General features: G+C 37.1%; 1 protein-coding gene across 1 annotated transcript in view; it reads left to right on the top strand.

The window, feature by feature from the left end:
* The window catches only part of PTER (phosphotriesterase related), a 75,498-nt gene that overhangs the window by 11,703 nt on the left and 48,856 nt on the right, over nucleotides 1-14,939 (top strand). The window lies entirely within an intron of this gene.

Here is a 14,939-nt window from a genome sequence, read left to right on the forward strand (position 1 = left end):
ACCCGCCGGCATGGTATCATGACACCCCAACTGCAGCTGGGGCCGAAGAGAGTAGCCGCCCACGCCTAGAACAGGACCAGTGACCCGACGGCACAGTAGCCAAGTCACCCCATTTGGAGTAGGGGCTGTGCAGAGCCGCCGTCTGAGCCTGCAAGGTAGGCAGACCTGCGACCCACTGGCAGGACAGGCCCGGTAGCCTGCCAGCGTATTGGACAAGTAGCACCGAGGCAGTCACGTCACACTGGTTGGAGTGGGGGTGGAGCAGAGCCGCTGCCCGTGTCCGGAAAAGGCCCAGTGACCCGTTGGAGAGGCAGTCAGGTACCCCCACTGGGAGTGTGGGCTGAGCAGAACTGCCGTCCGAGCCCGCAAGGTGGGCAGACCTGCGACCCACCGGCGGAACAGGCCTACAGGCCTGCCAGCGTGGTAGACACGTCACACCAATTGGAGTAGGGGCCGAGCAGAGCCACCGCCCACATCCGGATCAGGACCAACGACCCGAGGGCATGGTAGTTACGTCACCACAATTGGAGTGGGGGCAGAGCAGAGCCGCCATCTGCGCCCGCAGGGTGGGCAGACCTGCGACTGACCAGCGTGGCAGACAGATCACCCTAATTAGAGGAGGAGCACAGCCACTACCCGCCCTGCAAGGGAGATTTCCCAACTATACAAGAGCAATATAAATAAATAGGGGGAAAATTTCAAAAACACAACAGTTTCACCAAGCAGAAAGAAACGCAAGCAGTATGAAAAGACAAGGAAAGAAAGGACCACAAGCAATGCAGGTCAACTCAACTTTAGAAGAGGTAATAGCTGCAACAGATGGAATGTCAGATAAAGAGCTCAGGATATACATGCTTCAGATGATCTGGAGTCTCAAGGAAGACATGAGACAGCAAATCAGACAATGAAAGATCACTTTGACAAGGAACTACATAAACAAATCCCAAAACTAAAAGACCAATTTCACAGGGAGATAGAGGTAATAAAAAACAAACAAATAGAAATCCTAGAAATGCAGGAAGCAATAAACCAACTTAAAAACTCAATTGAGAATACTACCAGCAGAATAGATCACTTAGAAGATAGAACATCAGACAATGAAGACAAAGTATTTCAACTTGAAAAGAACATAGACAGCTCAGCAAGTCTGCTAAGAAACCATGATCAGAACATTCAAGAAATATGGGATAACATTAAAAGACCAAACTTAAGAGTCATTGGGATACAGGAAGGCACAGAGCTCCAAACCAAAGGAATAAACAATCTATTCAATGAAATAATACGAGAAAACTTCCCAGACTTGAAGAATGAAACAGAATCCCAAATCCTAGAAGCCTACAGGATGCCGAATGTGCAAAATCATAAGAGATCCACACCTAGACACATTATAATGAAGATGTCCAACATACAGAATAAGGAGAGAATTTTAAAAGCTACAAGAGAGAGGAAACAGATTACATTTAGGGGTAAACCAATCAGGATAACAGCTGATCTCTCAACACAGACTCTGAAAGCTAGAAGATCCTGGAATAACATATTTCAAACACTGAAAGAAAATGGGTTCCAACCAAGAATCGTGTATCCGGCGAAATTAAGCTTCAGGATGGAAGATGAAATTAAAACCTTCCACGATAAACAAAACTTAAAAGAATTTGCAGCTAGAAAACCATCTCTTCAAAAAATCCTTGGCAAAACATTACAGGAAGAGGAAATGAAAAATAACAATGAAAACGAACAGTGGGAGGTAGGACAGTAAAGGGGGGAAAGTAATCAAAGAGGAAAACAAATCAGGTTTAGTAACATTAATAAACAAATATGGCTGGAAGAACAAACCATATCTCAATAATAACCCTAAATGTTAATGGCTTAAACTCACCAATTAAGAGACACAGGCTAGTTGAATGGATCACAAAACAAGACCCAACAATATGCTGCCTACAGGAGACGCATTTGATAGGAAAAGATATACATAGACTGAAGGTGAAAGGTTGGGAAAAATCATACCACTCATATGGACTACGGAAACAAGCAGGAGTGTCCATACTCATATCTAATAAAATAGATTTCAAGCCAAAGTTAATCAAAAGGGATAAAGAGGGACACTACATACTGCTCAAGGGAACCATACACCAACAAGACATAACAATCATAAATATATATGCCCCAAACAATGGTGCAGCTATGTTCGTCAAGCAAACTCTTCTCAAGTTCAAGAGTCTAATAGACCACCATACAATAATCATGGGAGACTTCAACACACCTCTCTCACCACTGGACAGATCTTCCAAACAAAAGTTAAATAAGGAAACTATAGAACTCAATAACACAATTAACAACCTAGACTTAATTGACATATATAGAATATACCACCCAACATCAAGTAGTTACACTTTTTTCTCAGCAGCACATGGATCCTTCTCAAAACTAGATCATATATTATGTCACAGGGCAACTCTTAGACAATATAAAGGAGTAGAGATAATACCATGCATCTTATCTGATCATAATGGAATGAAACTGAAAATGAACGATAAAAGAAGGAAGGAAAAATCATGCATCACTTGGAGAATGAACAATAGGTTATTGAATGATCAATGGGTTTTAGAAGACATCAAGGAGGAAATTAAAAACTTCTTAGAGTTAAATGAAAACACAGACACAACATATTGGAATCTATGGGACACATTGAAAGCAGTTCTAAGAGGAAAATTCATTGCTTGGAGTTCATTCCTTAAAAAAAGAAAAAACCAACAAATAAATGATCTCATACTTCATCTCAAAATCCTAGAAAAAGAAGAGCAAAACAACAGCAAAAGAAGTAGAAGGCAAGAAATAATTAAAATCAGAGCTGAAATTAATGAAATCGAAACAAAAGAAACAATTGAAAAAATTGACAAAACTAAAAGTTGGTTCTTTGAAAAAATAAATAAAATCGACAGACCCTTAGCCATGCTAACGAAGAGAAGAAGAGAGAGAACCCAAATTACTAGCATACGGGATGAAAAAGGCAATATCACAATAGACACTTCAGAAATACAGAAGATAATCAGAAATTATTTTGAATCCTTATACTCCAATAAAATAGAAGATAGTGAAGGCATAGATAAATTTCTTGAGTCATATGATCTGTCCAGATTGAGTCAGGAGGATATAGACAACCTAAACAGACCAATAACAATAGAGGAAATAGAAGAAACCATCAAAAGACTACCAACTAAGAAAAGCCCAGGACCGGACGGGTATACAGCAGAGTTTTACAAAACCTTTAAAGAGGAACTAACACCAATACTTTTCAAGCTATTTCAGGAAATAGAAAAAGAGGGAGAACTTCCAAATTCATTCTACAAGGCCAACATCACCCTGATGCCTAAACTAGACAGAGACACTTCAAAGAAAGAAAACTACAGACCAATATCTCTAATGAACCTAGATGCAAAAATCCTCAATAAAATTCTGGCGAATCGGATTCAAAAACATATCAAAAAAATTATACACCATGATCAAGTAGGATTCATCCCTGGGATGCAAGGCTGGTTCAATATATGGAAATCAATAAATGTTATTCACCACATCAATAGACTTAAAAATAAGAACCATATGATCATCTCCATAGATGCAGAAAAAGCATTTGACAAAGTACAGCATCCCTTTATGTTCAAAACTCTAGAAAAATTAGGGATAACAGGATCATACCTCAACATTGTAAAAGCAATCTATGATAAGCCACAGGCCAGCATCATTCTGAATGGAGAAAAATTGAAGGCATTCCCTCTAAGATCTGGTACAAGACAGGGATGCTCTCTCTCACCACTTCTGTTCAACATAGTCCTCAAAACACTGGCCAGAGCAATTAGACAGACGAAAGAAATTAAAGGCATAAAAATAGGAAAAGAAGAACTTAAATTATCACTATTTGCAGATGACATGATTCTATAGCTAGCAGACCCAAAAGGGTCTACAAAGAAACTATTAGAGCTAATAAATGAATTCAGCAAAGTGGTAGGATATAAAATCAACACGCATAAATCAAATGCATTCCTGTATATCAGCGACAAATCCTCTGAAACGGAAATGAGGACAACTACTCCATTCACAATATCCCCCCAAAAAATAAAATACTTGGGAATCAACCTAACAAAAGAGGTGAAAGACTTATACAATGAAAACTACAGAACCATAAAGAGAGATATAGAAGAAGACCTCAGAAGATGGAAAAATATACCCTGTTCATGGATAGGCAGAACTAGCATCATCAAAATGGCGATATTACCAAAAGTTCTCTATAAGTTCAATGCAATGCCAATCAAAATCCCAACAGCATTTCTTGTAGAAATAGATAAAACAATCATGAAATTCATATGGAATAATAAAAGACCCAGAATAGCAAAAACAATGCTAAGCAGGAAGTGTGAATCAGGCGGTATAGCGATACCAGACTTCAAACTATACTACAGAGCAATAGTAACAAAAACAGCATGCTACTGGTACCAAAACAGGCGGGTGGACCAATGGTACAGAATAGAGGACACAGTAACCAATCCACAAAACTACAACTATCTTATATTTGATAAAGGGGCTAAAAGCATGCAATGGAGGAAGGATAGCATCTTCAACAAATGGTGCTGGGAAAACTGGAAATCCATATGCAACAAAATGAAACTGAATCCCTTTCTCTCGCCATCCACAAAAGTTAACTCAAAATGGATCAAGGAGCTTGATATTAAATCAGAGACACGGCGTCTGATAGAAGAAAAAGTTGGCTATGATCTACATACTGTGGGGTCGGGTTCCAAATTCCTCAATAGGACACCCATAGCGCAAGAGTTAACAACTAGAATCAACAAATGGGACTTACTCAAACTAAAAAGTTTCTTCTCAGCAAAAGAAACAATAAGAGAGATAAACAGGGAGCCTACATCCTGGGAGCAAATCTTTACTCCACACACTTCAGATAGAGCCCTAATATCCAGAGTATACAAAGAACTCAAAAAATTAGACAATAAGATAACAAATAACCCAATCAACAAATGGGCCAAGGACCTGAACAGACACTTCTCAGAGGAGGACATACAATCAATCAATAAGTACATGAAAAAATGCTCACCATCTCTAGCAGTCAGAGAAATGCAAATCAAAACCACCCTAAGATACCATCTCACTCCAGTAAGATTGGCAGCCATTATGAAGTCCAACAACAACAAGTGCTGGAGAGGATGCGGGGAAAAGGGTACACTTGTTCATTGTTGGTGGGACTGCAAATTGGTGCAGCCAATTTGGAAAGCAGTATGGAGATTTCTTGGAAAGCTGGGAATGGAACCACCATTTGACCCAGCTGTTCCCCTTCTCGGTCTATTCCCTAAAGACCTAATAAGAGCATGCTACAGGGACACTGCTACATCAATGTTCATAGCAGCACAATTCACGATAGCAAGATTGTGGAACCAACCTAGATGCCATTCAATAGATGAATGGATAAAAAAAATGTGGCATTTATACACAATGGAGTATTACTCTGCATTAAAAAATGACAAAATCATAGAATTTGGAGGGAAATGGATGGCAATGGTGTAACTGATGTGATACAGCAATCTGTATACGGGGTAAAAATGGGAGTTCATAACCCACTTGAATCAAACTGTGAAATATGATATATTAAGAACTCTGTAATGTTTTGAATGACCAACAATTAAAAAAAAGAAAAAAAAGAAAAAAATAAAATATTGTATAGCGATCTATATGAATGTGATATAAAATATTGTATAGAGATCTATAGGCCCTTTAATTTTCACAAATTCAGTGTGATTTTTGTCAGTTCTCTTGAAGCTTTTATAATTCCCATATCCTCTTCAGGAGGGTTTGTGATGCCTGTGTACTACCTAATTAGTACTACTAATTATTTAACATTTGTTTTAAAACCAATTCACTTTTTAACTTTAGCTTTATCCTAAGCAATACCTACGAAATCACTGGCTTATAATGTTCATTACTGCTTTTCCTAGAACATATTAAAGTGAATAAATACTTGCTTAAACACTTTTAAATGCACATAGGTCACCTAAAATCAGTTTAAGCCACCAATGGGATATATGTCAAACTTTTGAAAAGACGTTGACAAATACCTAGCAGATTATGGACCTTTCACTCTCTCTCTCTTTCTCTCTTTCTTTTTTTACTTATATCATCATCCACTAGAGAATAAAATAATTCTCTGTTGTTCAGTTAGCCCCAGATTTTCAGCATGGTTTCTGTGTTTGTAATGTGATGATTTGAAACTGTATAAAACTGTGTATGTGTACATATAGAGATGCATATAGATAATGGATCCTCTTAGCTGTTATTTGAGAAATAAGAAACAGTTTTCAGTTTCTTTAGCATCATTTATTTGAGGGCTCAAGAAGCCATCATTAATTTGTACTTGTGCCTTTAATTTATTCTAACACTCAAGCAGTATAAAGGATGATAATAAATAATTAACAATCTGTAACTTCTGGGTTTTGAAGTATTTTTATTTCATTCATCTGTTAGTAATAATCTGTTGTTTATAGTAAGTTGATAGTCAAGTAAATACTATAATATGGTTTGTTTGAGTGTGGTTTGCTTAATGGGATATCAAAAAAAGAACTCTTATAGAGAAAGACCTAAACAGACTTCATATTCCCTGTAAGAAATATTCTGTCTAATTTTCCACTACCCATACACCCCTATTAAATTTTGGACAAACTGAACTAATGGAGGAAACCAGAGGCCGAGTTAAACTATTCTACACAGAGTCACAGAACTTGTACCTGGAAGGGATTTTGGAAATCACTTTGTTTAACTTTCTGTTGATAATGAGAAAACATTTCCACAAGACTAAGTGATTTGCTCAAAGATATGAATTTAGCATATTGACTCTGTAACATTTATGCAATTGGCAAAGTTCTAGCTTTTGTTCCCCCTTGGGAAAGTAATGATAAGTTCAGAAAAGCATTATGTTGAACCATCTGTGTCCATTCTTCCATTTTTGAAATGTAGTAAGTTGACAATTTTTGGTGATACTTGAGATATCTTATAGCTACTGACTGTCATTTATATCAATAAAAGATTAACTTATTGAATTAGGGAATTGGCCTATTTAGTCAGGAATTATCTCTGTTTCTTTTAATACACTTGCAAGAGAAAAACTCTGATATTTTTCTAGATAGTCTCAAAATATGCCATACACAATAAGGGTAATTTCTGTTCTCATGGCAAGTATATGTGGGTTTAAACATATCAAGTTCTTGATTTTTTTGATCTATGTCTAGTAATACAACCAATAATAAAATTTAATAATTATGTAATAATAATACATTTTAATATTAATACATAATGAAAATTTTATGAGATAGGTTATTGTAAACAGTAAACCAAGAAGTGAGAGTTTACTTTCATGTTGTGCTTAAACAAGTACTCAAAGAAGATTAGAATAGCAAGCGCCATAAAGTCTTTACCTATGAAGTTAAAAATAACTTCCAAAGGAAGGACAGCTAATTTTGTTTATGTAATAGGTTTATATTACTCCACAGCTTGTTGGTGAAAGTAGCTTTGAGCACTCAGAGAGCATATCTTTATCCTTACTGTGTTCCAATTAAAAATCTGTTATTACTTCTTTTCGGAAACGGAGCCTTTGAGTAGTTCTGAGGTCTCTCAGGCCCACACAATTCGAGAAAGGGAAAATTAGCGGCCATTATTCCTCAGAACGCTGTGATTTGCCATAACCAAGAAGGCAAGCAAGTTTTAATAATACGAGAAGCAATGCCAGTTAATTCTTCTGCTGTTAATGCGACCAGAGAGTACATATTTCAAATCTATTCTGTGTTTTCAGACCCACAGCAGCTCTGAAACCTGTACATTCTTTCCAGTCAAGTTAATTTATTCATCCACCCATAAACATTTATAGAATGCTTGCTATGGGCCAGGCATGGTGCTAAATGCTGCCGGTGACGTTTTTCTCACTTAAACATTGAGCAGAGCAGATTCCTTATGAGTTATGATAATCCATTTGCAATTCTACTGTTGTGTCCCCAGAGAATACTAGAAGATTAGAGGCCCCTCAAATGAACAAAATATCCTGCTAGTCTCTGCAGTGTGTGCCATTTGTCATTGACACATGATAGTCATTTTCTACTGTAATTTCAACTAAGGCAAGCAAACCAAGGAAATTTGGAGGTTGGGCAATGCTTTTCCAAACCAGAGTTTGTTTTTTTTCTGATCCTTGATCTGTTGTTTCATGAGAACAGCTCTGCTAATTCTTCTCCTAGAAATAAAGAACAAGGTCCAGCTTCCATTTTTGCCCCCAAACCAATAGAAGTTCTGGCAGAAAAGTTTCCTGCCTGCATCAGTCCATTTTATATTGCTATTACAAAATACCTGAAGTTGGGTAAGATATAAAGACATGAAGTTTATTTGGCTTATGATTCTGGTGGCTGGAAAAATCCAACAGCATGTCTGGCAAGGACCCCCTCATCATGTCACAAAATGGCAGATAGATAGGTATGTGTGTGTGGAAAGACCATATGTGTGTGGAAAGACCATATGTGTAAGAGACTGAAAGCAAGAGACCAGGAGGGGTCAATCTCACTCTTTTATAATGACCCACTTTCTTAGGAACTAATCCACTCAACCCATTCCACAAGACCAACATTAAATTCTCCATAACAGTGATCATGAGCCAATACCTCCAAGGAGGCCTCATCTCTTAAAAGTCTCACCACATCTCAATATTGTCACATTGGAGGATTAGGTCTCAACATGTTCTTTGGTGGGGACAAACCATCTTCAGTTCATAGCACTGCCTAGAGTTCTTGCAAGATGGGGCTCTGGCCATATCTACTATCCATATCTTTAGTGAACTTTTTTTTTCTTTCCAGAGTTAGTGACTATAAAGATGCCAACCAAACTCTTACCAACCACAGCATACACATTCCATTTTGGCCACAGTCATTGTGTACATGACATTTAATTATTTCCTTAGTTTAAACATTTCTTCCTCAGGAAAACCTAGTTTCGTTACTCTTACTCAGGTCATGCCAGTTACTTCAACACACTTTGTTTATCACAAGGGTGTCCATTGTGTTTACCTACATTCTGTACATAATGTGCTGTAAACCTGATTAAATTGTAAACTCCTTGAAGTCAGGGGCCATCTGCTTTTTATTTCTATACCATGGAGAGAGACTGACCCAGTTTATTAGTGTTGTATGAATCCTAAGCAAGCAAACAAAAACAAAATCCAAATGCTTGCTATCTTGGGAAAGAACATATATTCAGTTAAGTGTAGTTTGGTGACCTTACCACAGAATGCATTGACCTTTTGAGAAATTTCAATGCCTTATAGCTGAGCATTATTTTTTTTAAGCTCTCATATCACAACTTGGCTCCATCACAATTAATCGTATCTGGTAAGTCAGTGACAATGAGATGATTTCTCTAGAGAATCTATGCTGATACTATTAAAATGCTCTTACAATGTCAAAATGATTGCAGTGGAAGCATGTGGGGACCGTGCTTATGTGATTATGATATTATAGTGATGGGCGATTACCATAGGAAACTACTAATTCAACCCTGCAGGGACTTGCATTATGAAGCCGTTATAACATGAGATTATAATGACACAATAACTTGGATGCACATTCGTGATGTGAAAACTAAAAGCTAATTTGAATGCAAGTAGTATTTCCATTAAATTGTAATTAAACACCGAAAGCAATGCTTGTTTAAATTTGAGACGGAGACATACAATTCAGAAATGAAAACTGTGGGTAAAAAAAAAATGCAAGCCGAGTATAAGCTTAAAATTGGTTAGAAACAATCAGCAGCTCTGCCCTTCAGTATTTACTAGACGGAAAAGCTCACATCAGGGTGGCTTCCACAGACAAGCAGTATCAAGACTGGTACCAAGTTCTGGATCCAGTTCCATTCCTATCACAACCACTGATTAACATTTCCAGCCTTCTCGTTTCATTGTTGATGTGGGTATCGCAGTACATCCATCAATAGAAGAGACCAGAGAAAATTATTTTTCCACAAATAATAACCTTTTTATATACATTAAAATGAATGCTGTGTTCAAAAAGACAGGTGCAAAGAAGAAAAAGATTTTTAAAAGTTGCTGAAATTTTTCTACCCCTTAGAGATGACCTATATTAGCATCTCTGGATATCTTCTTTCAGACTTTGTTATTTTATTTATTTATTTGTTTGTTTATTTATTTATTGTAGTATCAAGGATCCACAGCCTTGTGCATGTTAGGCAAGCACTTTACCACTGAGCTTCTCCTATCCCCCAAACTATTTTTTGTACATAGTATACTGATTTTTTAAAAAATTTTAAACTATGTATTCTATGCTTTTAAAACCTACTTGTTGATTCTTCTCACTCATTCCAGTTGCAAAGTCTATTTCTAGACCCAAGAGAATCCAGTTGATATGTTTTTGTTTTTAAAGGACTGCTCAGGCTGGCCAATTCTGTGTGTCACTTGGGAAACTGTATATTACTATTAGGGAACAATATTTGGCAGGGATGCTCTCCATAGATTAGTCATAGGATGAACGTGTAATAAATCCTTCAAATTCTAAAACTATAGGTACTTAGCACTGCTCTGTTTGTGAATCAGTCATGCCTTTGGGAAGTGAGACTTCTAATTTGTTCTCAGGTGGTAATTATCACATGGCATAGGTAAACATAAAGATAGATTATGAAAAACTAAGAAAATCTAGGAGTCAGATACATACTCATTAAATACACACTTGCACTAGCTTCTCTGAATACTATAAGAACCCAGTAGCTCATGTGTACTCTCTCCTAATAGTGACTTCAAGTTCTTATTGCTGTGTGGTTTTAGATGTAATTGAGCTGACTTTTTGTTATGAAGTATTTAGTTTACATTTAGCTATGCTGTATGCTTTAGAGTTATTTTTATGATAATTTCTTGCAATAACCAAATTAAGATGGTAGGACTAAATTACTAGAATCTGCATTTTTATAATTAGGCAAAGGAAAGTGCTGTGCAGTGCCTTCTTCACATCACCCAGTAAAAAGTGGAGTGGGAATAGATTTTCCGGTTCTGGGTGGTTGTGGCCTCTTTTTGAGACCAATGAGTAATGTTATTCTGTCAATCGTACTTCCATATAAATGGAAACTGGGCTAACCAATCATGATGTTCATAGTAACTATCTGCATGGATTAATAAAAAGAACACTAAAATGACAATGGACTTTAGTCTTGGTTATCTGACCTTCAAAAAGTCAAGGATTCAGTTTTAGCATCTAAACATGAAGACATGGAAAAAAATGATCCTCCTGGTTCCTTACATTTCAAAAATATTGTGATCAAATAGCATATAACATTAAAGGAATCTTAAATATTTTTATTATAAATATACATTTCAATATTTAATAAGAATATTTAATATCATACCTACTTTGAATTAAAATCAAAACCATACTTTACTTAAAAGGCATTTAACAATATGACATCTTTTAGCAGTAGATTTGTGACTTGACTTAAAATGCCTCTTTTATTTAGAAAATTTACTGAAATTATTAAAGTTGAAGATATAAATCAAATCCAAAAAGTGATCAAAATTATAGTTCTTTGGTAGATTGACAGTGTTGACCCAGTAAAATTAAAACTACAATTAAAGGCAATATCTCCTTGATGTTTGTTTAAGTAATCTAAACAAATAGTTGATATTTGTGTAAGTATCTAAATAAGTATCTAAACAGTTATGAATTCTTTAGAAGCAGGTGATACAATGATTGAAGTACAAAATTAAAATGTAGTGCTAGACAAATCTTTTAAAATATTTTAAGTCACCTTATTTTTATGGGGAAAATATATGAATAAATAATAATGTATTTACATATATGTCTGTGTGTGGGGGGGGTGTGCATAGATTAGTTAATTAAAAATTTGTTATTTGGTGGTTGGATTTTTCTTCTAATTTTGTGAGACTTTTTCTCTAGAGAACTTAGAACTCCATTAGAGTTTATTTACAGTCATCCCAAACACTGGGAAGAGTAATTATTGCTCTAAGATATGGGGAGTTATTACAGATTTGCCCTTGATCCCTTCATAGGAAATAAGCTTTCGGGAAAAGAAATAAGTTGTTCATTACCTTACTTTTAGTCTTTCCCAAAAAATAGGATCTCTGGGTCAGTGCCATGCTCTCTTAGGACTAAGAATTTTCTACTTTGACTTCTTTCCTGGACCCATTAGTAAACTTTATGTTTAAAGCATTTTTTCCCCTCAAACTTAAAGTTTCACAAATTGTCAACAAAGTTTTTGGTTTGGGTTTTCATTGCTTTGATAGTCTAAACAATTTTAAACATTCCAGATCACTAAATCCATTTTACAGCCAAAATTGCCACAGGATTTCATTATTTGCATCTCTAGTTCTTTTTAAGACCTTAATAATAGCAAATTATTCCCCCAAAACACCAGCATTTATTTGTTTATGATTTTTTTTCTCCAAATAGAAGTCTCTATTTCCCTGGAAACCATGATTCTATTTTCTGGACCTTAGGAGGTAGTTTGATTGACAGAGTGGTATCATAGTCTGGTAATTTCCTTTATAAGAAAAGGAGTTGGTTTATATACCAGACTTGTATATGATAGTTGCATACATGTTTGTTTTTCACAGTCTGATTTTAGGTTCTATACTCTATCCTAAGGGAAGTAGCAAGAGTCAGGACTTGCTCAGAGTTTTCTAGTTTGTATCAGCCCATTTTCTGTTGCTATAACAAAATACCAGAAACTGGGTATTTTATTTTTAAAAAAAGAGATTTAATTAACTCACAGTTTTTGAGCTTTAAGAGCAGGACACCAACATCAGCTCAATTCCCCAAGAGTCCTTTGGCTGTCACATCATGGGAGATAGTATATAAGTGCTCCTGTGACAGGGAGAGATCATGTAGAGAAACAGGAAGCCAGTGAGATGCAGGAAGGGTCAGGTTTGCTCTTTTATAACAACTGTACTGTCAGAACTAACCAAGGTCTCAGGAGAACTAGATCCGTTCCTTCCAAGGGCAGTAACCCCAGTGAGCCAATTACTTTGCACTAGACTCAGTCTCAAGAAGATCCCACCACTTCTCACATTGCCATCCTGAGGACCAACCATGAACCCTGGGGGACACTCTCAGATCATATCCAAACCGTACCATAGGTTTCTCAATGTTTTAGCTCTATAATTTGTGCCATGTCTTCAACATCATCAGCCCAACTCCTAACATGACCTCCTGAAGCCCAGTGCCACTCACCCCTCTGGAACTGAGGGAAATACGGGGATAGACGGAGGGAAGCAGTAAATTAAGAACTCAGCTGAGCTCCTGATGACCAGTGAAAGCTGAGAGCTATTCATCATAACAAACAGGGATTCATTTCCTATGTGCTTTTAAAAGAAAAAAGTCTGTATTTTTCCTTTGGCCCACATTTTAGGAATTCACTTATAAGTGTTGGCCGACTCTCAGAGGAAGACCCTCTGGGGTCACGATTGTTGCACTGTTTTTAAAGTCTCTCAGGGGTGCTTCCAGCGCCTACAGCAGCAGTGTGTTCTGCCTTTAGAGAAAGTAGCATATAGCTCATTGTCCTTGTCTGAAAAATAACCCCCTTTCCCCATTGGTGAAATGGAAACAACAAAAACAATAAAAGTGGATTTCATCTGAAAGCGGGCATGCTATGATCCAATCTTCCACCCTTGGATACTTTTTGGTGACTCACCTCCCATTGGTCCCCTGCTGACTTCTCCTGGACATTAGGAGATTTAATTAAAGTGTACATAGTGCCTTAAGCTCTTCAGGGAAATGCCTGGCATTATTATTGTAAATGACATTTTATTTTTTAGTATTCCAGAAACTCTTGAAGGTAATGAAACCAGCAATATAGAAAGCGGTGTGAGGTCTCCATACAGTTAGAATTTTATGAAGACACGTTCATACACTGTTACATTAGTAACGGTCCTCGCCGAGGGTTTCAGAGTGCAGAGTTCAATTACTGTGAACTTTCTGTAACTGTTCTAAGTGTTCTGATTTAATTTTTTTCCATCAACAAATCACACATTTTAGAGGTCAGTTCAGTAATCAAGTCATTCTGGTTTTAGATAACTTTTAAGACTCACCGATTATTTTCAGACAATGGTCATTACAATCCTTTTGCAAGTTCCAAGAGAAAAGATTGTTCGTCAATCTTACCTTTGTCTTGAAATGTAGTCCTGCCCTGAAGATCCCCGAGGAACCAGGAAAATTGCTTTCATTTCCTAATTCTTCTCCTGGCTGTCTGTCTCTCCAGCACTCAGCTTACGCTCCACACTCCACCTTTAATGATCATCCCTGAATCAGGTCTCATCCTCTGGGCCATACCCCACGTGTCAGTGTTTTTCACAGTGGACCCTGTGTATGAGCCCCCTACAGGCTTCTTTTTAGTCCTAAGACATGCCCTTAATTGCTCATGCTGTGACCATGCCACCTCCTCCAAGAAGCCTTCTCAGTTTCTCTGGTATTGTCCAGACCCATCCCACAGGGCACTTGCTCCAGGCCTTACTTCCTAACATTGGCGGCACTCTGCTTTACATCACTAGGCATCTCATTAGAATATTTAATGTATCAATCTCTCACTGAGTGTTCACTGTGTAGCAGGCATTGTGTTGAGGGCTCTTTAATTTGCTAGGAGTAAGACTGTTTCCTTATGGTCTTTGTATTCCTTAATCTCCTCCTTCAGATACAGTAGACCCTCATGGAGCATTGGCTACAACTGAACTGAAATGTTACCAGGTGAAATATGCTGGTGCCTTGACAGCTGCCTTCCCTGTATCTGCATCCCATATATGGAGAATTTATAGCCCAAACTTTCCCCTCTGATCTGTAAATCATAGCAGCTTTTGCTAATATTTCATAAGAATAGCAATACCTGGTCATAAG

Source organism: Spermophilus citellus (assembly GCF_964194105.1).
Source record: "Spermophilus citellus genome assembly, chromosome: 6".
NCBI classification, from domain to species: domain Eukaryota; kingdom Metazoa; phylum Chordata; class Mammalia; order Rodentia; family Sciuridae; genus Spermophilus; species Spermophilus citellus.